The sequence below is a fragment of the Schistocerca cancellata genome, chromosome 2 (genome assembly GCF_023864275.1).
Source record: "Schistocerca cancellata isolate TAMUIC-IGC-003103 chromosome 2, iqSchCanc2.1, whole genome shotgun sequence".
NCBI classification, from domain to species: domain Eukaryota; kingdom Metazoa; phylum Arthropoda; class Insecta; order Orthoptera; family Acrididae; genus Schistocerca; species Schistocerca cancellata.
In genome coordinates, this window is record NC_064627.1 from 255,876,990 (window position 1) to 255,883,243 (window position 6,254).

The 6,254-nt window shown below is 38.6% G+C and overlaps 1 long non-coding RNA gene across 1 annotated transcript; it reads right to left on the reverse strand.

The window, feature by feature from the left end:
- Positions 1-1,256: 1,256 nt before the first annotated feature.
- On the reverse strand, positions 1,257-2,024 carry LOC126144987 (uncharacterized). The gene is made up of 3 exons (XR_007529763.1): positions 1,883-2,024; positions 1,618-1,728; positions 1,257-1,458 (listed from the first exon to the last, which is right to left on the reverse strand). It is a non-coding gene; the product is annotated as an uncharacterized LOC126144987 (long non-coding RNA).
- Between the last annotated feature and the right edge of the window lie 4,230 nt (positions 2,025-6,254).

Genomic DNA, 6,254 nt, shown 5'->3' on the forward strand with positions numbered 1-6,254 from the left:
GAGTCGCAAGTAGCAACTAGAAAGCGCGGTTAACAGTGCCATCTTTTGGCCAAAGTTCGTACTACGTCCATCTCTGCTATGCGGTATCAAGTCTAATTGCGATTTCCGTGACAAGTCGCAACTAAGAGTCGCAAGTAGCAACTAAGAAGCGCAGTTAGCACTGCCATCTGTTGAGCAAAGTTCATACTACGCTATTCGCTACCGAGTAAAACTGCGATTTCTGTGACAAATCGCAAGTAAGAGTCGCAAGTAGCAACTAAAAAGCGCAGTTAACATACATTTCCTAGTGTCATCTGTTGACCAACGTACGTACTTCGTTATGAGAGCCTTGTGCCTCACGAGTTCGATGCACTGTGTGTGCATATGAAGGGCTTATTTCAATAGTGGTACAAGTCCATTTTTGTTCATTTTGAGATACAGAGTCGTAAAGTTAAATGAGCGCTGACAAATCTGCATTTGAGATACCAGAAATATTCAAGCATATGGCTTCTTGCTAGAGATGAACCTTTATTTATGTTTGTTTGGATCACTAATTTCAGACGCATTATAGACAGAAAAGTGGAGGTAATGGACTTGTACCACTATTGAAATAAGCCCTTCATATTATATGACAACATGCACATTCAGCATCAGTTATGGTTGGTCAAATACTGCTGTGACTCTGAATGTATTATATTAATAAGAAACAACATTGCCTTTTTCTCCTGAAAATATCAAGTAACGTAACAAATGTGTTTGATTCTGCTTCCAATATGACAGTTTTGGTTAATACTCCACATGCCTACAGGACTTTGTAGTGTTAACACAGCAGAACTCAGACATCTGTATAAGTGTAGAGAAATGAAAACAGTCATATGAATGCCTCACTTTTGTTCCGACACAGTTCAAGACTCGGGAGAAAAGTTTTACACCTGGTGTTCTACATGGCAACTTCACACACAAGAACTTTTTGCCGACACTACTACCACCTACATAAGTAAGCTTTTCCTGTGTTACTTTCAAGTAATGCACTTAAGCTATTCCTGATTTAACTGGAAGATCTGTACTTCCCACTTTCATATCAACAGCCTCAAAATGCATATTGTAGACTTCGGGATAAGTTACAGGTCAGTGTCACACCAAGATTGTGGAGAAAGGGGGGGGGCGGCATGTCACTCTCCAACAAGTGTTTACCAATAAGTAAGTGGCGGAAAATTATGGGTATAGGGCGGCTTAAACATGTGGAAAATGAGATTTTTATTATTCACTTACTGTATTTGACATTTATTATTCCTTTAAAATCGCACAACAACTTCAATAAAACACAGTTTAATCATTCACACACTTATTTCACAATTATTTCACTTTTAAACTGCAAATCCTCTAAGAACTGTCTTGAATCTTCACGAGTCTCTCTCAAAAACAGCCTTGATGTGGATAGATACGTACAGCAACCAGTAATCAGAGTCAGAACTGTGTCTGCAAAAACACAAGGATTATTAAACAATTTTTGCTCTCATTAATTACTAGCAATATAATTGACAGAGTAGATTGCTAATATTTGCTATAATGAATATCACATTTGCAAGAACGATCACACTGAAGTAATTAAGTCCATCGAAACGCTTAGAAACTAACCTCTCGTCTGACGAAAACGGTCTAAAGACGCAGTGGCAATTTCTTCAGATCTGTTGACAATGATATTTTGAGTTATCACTTTACTGAGTGACTGAAATGTAGTTCAGGTACCTGTGAACATAACAATATGTTACAATTCATTTTCTAAATACGAACTATTACGGTACTGTACGGCTACTTACATATTAATTACACTATTAATGTTTTCACAGTTGTTTCTTTAATACAAAATTAAAGCCAACGGAAGAAAACACTTAAAACATACTTGCCAAAGACAGGTTTGTTGAGATGCAATTTTCTGTGTTGACAGATGTAACTTTCTCATACGGTGGTAAGTCGCAGAAATCGCAGGAATCACAGAAATCGCAGAAGTAGCAGAAGTCACAGAAATCGCAGAAGTAGCAGAAATCGCAGAAGTTGCAGAAGTCACAGAGATCGCAGAAGTAGCAGAAATCGCGGAAGTAGCAGAAATCACAGAAATAGCAGTGGCGGAGGGATACACGACCTATGTTCCTTAACTGCGACTCTTAACTGCGACAAATCACAGTTAAGAATCACAGATACTCAAAAGTAGCATTAACAGAAATCACTGATATCGGAAAATCGCAGTTTAGCCCATCACTACTGCAGTCCAACATTCAGTGCTACCTACCAAAGATAATATTATTCTGGTGCCGGTGTGCAAACAACCTAAATATAAAGCAGCCATATTGTAACACTCAAGTCACACTGGTCAAGAAATAAATAACGATCCTAATGCGAAATATAACGATAAAATTTGACGTGACTTCAGAGTCACAGTGGGTTAAATTACAGACGTTCAGCAGTGATGTTTTATATTATCAGGTTTGAAGATAGTTTTTGTGGATGTCATGGTACATTTCATCCACAAATCCAGTAGTAGTAAAGACAATCCCGTGCTTTTAATTTTAGACAATCATGAAAGCAATCTGTCAATTGAGGTAGTACATGTGACAAAAGCCAGTGGGGTGGTTATGCTAACTATACTCCCACACACCTCAAACAAACTGCAGCCTCTAGATACAGGAGTGTTCTCTTTATTCAAGGAAACTTATTACTCAGCATTAAATTCAAAACTCCTGCACAGGAAAGGCACTCCTCTCACTATTTATAATGTGCCTGCATGTGTCAAAATTGCTCATGACAGATCAATGACGTCCACTAACATATGTTCAGCTTTCAATAAATGTGGAACATTTCCATTTCATGAAGACATCTTCACTGATGAAGACTTTATGGTCAGAAAAGTAACAGGTAGGGTCGTGGAGGCAAACAGAACAACTTCAGATGTTAATTCTCTCCATCATATCAAGGATGCACAATCTGCAGGACAAGCCTCAGTTGTTGTCATCCAGTCACAAGATCTGCAGCAAGCAGGATCATCTGCTGTGCTTAACACCCAAACAGTTTTTCCTAATGGAGTTTCTCCTGAAATAATTAGAGGATATCCAAAAGCAGAGAACGGAAAGAAGAGCAATAAACGTAATAGAGGACGAAGTTTAGTTGCAACTGATACACTGGAGTAAGATTTGTTGCAAGCCACAAAACATCGCAATACAAAGACCAACTGGAAGCTTTATGAGCAGATGACAACGGTAGTGAGGCGCATTATGAAGAGAGTGATGACAACATGGATGTGTCCGGTGAATGTGAGTACAACTTTGAAGAAATGGGCAAATTGCCAGAAAAAGATGATTTCGTTTTGACCAAATTTGAACTGAAAAACAAAACACCTGTTTATTGTGTGGGGAATATTTTGAAACAGAAAGGATGATACAGGTGGCTATCAGGTATCATTTTTAAGGAAAAGTGAAAAAATGGGAAGTTTTATTTTTCTCAGGTAAAGGATGAAGCTTTTGTTCCAGCTTCAACATACTTTATGTGCTCCCATGACCTACTATACTGATGGTGTGACAAAGACACAAAAATCATATTTCAAATTTGGAATCAGCTTCGAGTCCATTGATGTCCTGTAATTCCAAACTAAGTTACATGATTGTGTGCCTACAGATTTAATTATATGATTCACACGTGGAATATATGTAAACATTATGTTTAAAGTACATTTACACTTACTTTGTATGCTAAATAGGTTCTTTTAATGAACCTGTTTTAAAGTGGTTCACTGTACTCCACATGTGCAGCACAATGAACATTTACCAAATTTTCTTCAAAGACGTGCAGCTAAAAAACAATTAATGACAATGTAATCATATAAGGCCATTTGGTACTTGAATGATTAAACTGTAATATCTGTAAATCACAACTCTGTAATAAAATTATTGGATGATGAACACGGAGAAATATTTTTTATGGTTCAGTGTGCCCCACTCTCCCCTACGTTACAGAACATTTTATTCACGATTTTATTGTAACCTACAGATGTTTACTGAAGAATGTCGTGTTTTTTTAAGGACAAAAAATTGCTAGTAAACAGCTACACTTCCAGTCAAATCAGTGAATTACGAACATAGGTAATGTGTATGGAATGCAAGAACTACATTTTTTAACGTAGCAGACAATCTATGACAACTGTAGGTGAAGGAGAAAACACAAAGACATGACAATAAAAGAACAAAAGGAATAAACTGTTTCCCAACACAGAAGAAACCAATTTCACAGTTGATGCCGCATCTAAGGCACAAACGGCAAGAATCTGCAACACATTCGGTTTTTGTAACAAAAGTAATTACATCTACAAAAATATTTATGTATTAAAAACTAGAGTGAAGTGTAAGACTGTGTGAAACATTATGCTCCCTAAAAAGTGATAAGTGTCAAGGAAAGCGCTGTCATAATAAGAACAGACAACAAAAGAAATATTCTTCTCATGCATGAAATAGATGTTTATATTCTCCTGTTTTCAGTGGAGCAAGCTGCAATTATACACATTTTCGAAAGTATTTCTTCGTCATTAAGTTGTAGCTTATATCAGTGAATCAATGAGATTCAGCTGTTTTACGTGTATTTCATGATCATTCTTATCTCATCCTAATTTAACAACGCTCGGAGAGCTAGAATTTAATAAATATTTCACTAATTAACTAGAAAAATGATAAAATCCAATTTTAACGTTACGGCTGATTTCTCAGCATTTGGGGCGCTAGTGTCGCACCTATTGTCAGATTGTAACAATTTTCACAGCAGTGAGTGTCGTGACTGTACATGTTAGACTTTGCTCCTGCCAATTTATGGGGGGTGCGATGTGCAACATCGATACAAGGCTTTGTCCGGAAATGATACCACTGACAAAAGTGTGTGAAGAAGTTAACAGAATGCGAAATCAGTAATGTATTAAAGGCTAACAGCGCAATGTGAGGCAAGGCTTAAGATAGTACTCCTCTACTGGACGAGTAGATTGAAGCGAAAACCTTTGAAGTTGCAGTGTCTGCGAGCTTTGGCTTCGTAACTGAATTGTGGTTCCAGCACTGTACAAATGCGGTGGAAACCTTGGAGTATCGGAAAGCGCGTGAGAAGCTGTTATCTCATAGGTGGTACCATATTTGAGGGAGAGGAAGACGGAATTCAGTACTGAGTACTGATTTCCTTGAGACTGCCAGTGAAGATGTGTTTCCACCTGCTGGCAAGCGAAATTTAGAGTATCTTTAGGACGCGTAACAAAGCTACCACACTTTATAGTGGCATCGTAAATCATCTTCGAGAGCGAGGAAGGTGAAGAGCCACTGGTCAGCACAGAAACTTCTGCTCATTGTGTTTTGTGGTAGTAAGTACATTCCGTTTAATTTTTTAAACACTGTCATGCCATCAACAACGAGTGGTACACAGAGACACTCCATAGGCTTAGAGAAGCTTATGACCACTCAAGAGTCTGCTGGTGATCCAAACGGTCCATCACAGTGTGCAATCACATACCCTTTTGGCAACATATCTGGTGACTAGTAAACCTAAACAAGGATCGTCAAGGAATTTTAGGGGGGGTAGGATGTGAAACTTTACTCTTATATTAGGATTATGCAGCTCACTCAAATCACAGGTGCGTCAACCTGTTAATTTTCGCATGCCTATCACCAAATGTACTGTTGTGCACAGGCCGGCCAGTGTGACCGAAAGGTTCTAGGCGCTTCAGTCTGGAACCGCGCGACCGCTACGGTCGCAGGTTCGAATCCTGCCTCGGGCGGATGTGTGTGATGTCCTAAGGTTAGTTAGGTTTAAGTAGTTCTAAGTTCTAGTGGACTCATGGCCTCAGGTCTTAAGTCCCATAGTGCTCAGAGCCATTTGAAACATTTTGTTGTGCACAATAATGCGATTTATAAAATGCCAAGTCCTGAACAGGAAACAAACATTCTGCAACACAACCCCTATTCTACCATTGGTATAAGGTGAAAGTGAGGCCGTTTTGCTTTACTGTACTTAACATTGTTACGTTTTCTGAAAACGTATATTTATTTATCTTGTGTTGTAAGTTTCTATTTGTCTTGATCCCTCAGTTTCGCAGCAGTCGTTTTGCCGGGATTCACAATACCAGATATTGGCATTGATATGGACAACTATGTCGCTAATAGAGTAAGCCACTACAAGCGGCAGGAAACTGAAAAATACTCTGAGAGGGCCAGCTCCGCTCACCAATGTACAAGTTTAGACGACCACGTTCCCAA